The sequence below is a fragment of the Anomaloglossus baeobatrachus genome, chromosome 3, assembly GCF_048569485.1.
Source record: "Anomaloglossus baeobatrachus isolate aAnoBae1 chromosome 3, aAnoBae1.hap1, whole genome shotgun sequence".
Taxonomy (NCBI): Eukaryota; Metazoa; Chordata; class Amphibia; order Anura; family Aromobatidae; genus Anomaloglossus; species Anomaloglossus baeobatrachus.
Genome location: NC_134355.1, coordinates 7570610 through 7572387, shown reverse-complemented (window position 1 = coordinate 7572387; position 1778 = coordinate 7570610). Strand labels below are relative to the sequence as shown.

Here is a 1778-nt window from a genome sequence, read left to right as displayed (position 1 = left end):
ATGTCAGGAAGCCCTCTCCTGGTGTCACCCCCCCTTTCCTTCACACAACTGGTTTAGCAACAAATCCCATGGCCATGTCCTGTGATATGGAAATTAGGTGGCTTTAGGACAATGGACACAGGATGACTCCCTGCCGTCACCCTGTAGTAGGAGCTGCTAGCTAGTTAGCAAGGCTATGGAAATAGCCAGACAGAACGACTCCAGTAAAAAATGGTTCATATCTCGCAAGCCATATTTCCGATAAATATGGCAACCATAAAAATGGTGTCTCCGCATGTGGACGATGCCGGCACCCCCTTTTTATGGGAGCAGGACATTGGGAAATGCCCCAGGCGTGATATCAGCCAATGGGGAACTGGCAGACAGGTCATGAGTCCCCTCGTTCTGTAGCTAAATTCATAACTGTCACAATGAGAGCATTGGCGTCCGCCTACGACGCTCCCAGGCAAAGTTATGGCCAATATCCCCTTTGCTGGATAATTCTGATCCATGCAGGGGGAGTGGCAGTGCTTCCCTGTGAGGTCACTAAGGTAGGAGGGGACCTGGATTTGGCCAGGTTGATAACCCTACTTCGGCCATTTTCCAGTGTTCTTCTGCTCGGGGGCCTGGTTGGGAAAGACCTGTGAGGGAGTTCCTGGAAACCTGGTCTACAGCGCCCCCCTGTGGCCAGACGCAACAAGGTAACTGCTGGAACTGTGTATGCCTGTTTGTAACCCATGCTTTGATTGTAACTGTACTCTGACATATGTATATTCTGTAGATTCCCTATTGTATATATTGTAGTTTCTAGTGTGCTTTAGGCTGATTAAATTATATAATTAATCTTGGGCTGTTCTGTTATCTCGATCTTGAATCCCACGTCTGTGTGTTCGGCTAATAGTTACCGTAAATCGGTTGGTGGCAGCGAATTGTGCCAAGGATTATTGTGGGGAGGCCAGTGAGATTCGGGGAGATTTTATATATTCCGCCCGCGGAGGTCGGGGGAATATATACCCTACTCTCACCGGGGACCCTTCAATAATCGGCATAAGTAGTATAGCGGCCTCCTTGCTTATGGTCGGGCAATTCCATAATTGGCCTGACTATAAGAGGGGCGCTAGAGAGCGCATCACGTGCTCTGTCTGTCGGTCGGGAGGTATAAAGGAGGGGTGACCCCCCACTTGTTACCCCCCGATTGTGACGTACTGGTAGCCAGCGCGGGGGATTTCTGAGTGACCCCCCCGGTGGTTCGTGACAAGGGGCGACCGCAGCACACTCCACTGATTGCACCATTATCTGTGATCTGATATCTGACATGGAGAGTTCTTGATATCGTGTGATCTACTTTGTGAGACTCGAGACTTGTGAGACGCTTCCATCCACCTCCTTGAGATTCAATGTAACAATCTCCCTCCCCTGAGGCTCCAGGGCTGGTGCTGCTGATTGTGGAGGTGGGAGGAGCCTTGGAGGAAGGAGGTGTGGTTTCCAGAAGGGGGTGGAGCTATTCAGATTCCCCTCTGGTGGTCTCTTGGTGGATTCCTGTTGCCTCCTCCTGACTTGATCTCTCCGGGATCATTATATATGGAGGATCTGCCGATCATTATACAGCTGTGATCTGTGATCTGGAGGGATCTTTCTATTCTGTGATGATTTCTCAGATGATGGATCTGTGCGGTGTCGTCTCCATGATATTGATGGTGATGGGGGAGGGGAGGTCGGGGAAACGCTCCATGTGACCCAGGTTTATAGCTCTTTTACTATTTGTTTAACTGCTTTTTGGCAAATGCTGAAAAGCTCAA

The 1778-nt window shown here is 49.9% G+C and overlaps 1 pseudogene; it reads left to right on the top strand.

The window, feature by feature from the left end:
* The first annotated feature begins 1717 nt into the window (after nt 1–1717).
* Nucleotides 1718–1778, top strand: LOC142297938 (U7 small nuclear RNA; annotated as a pseudogene).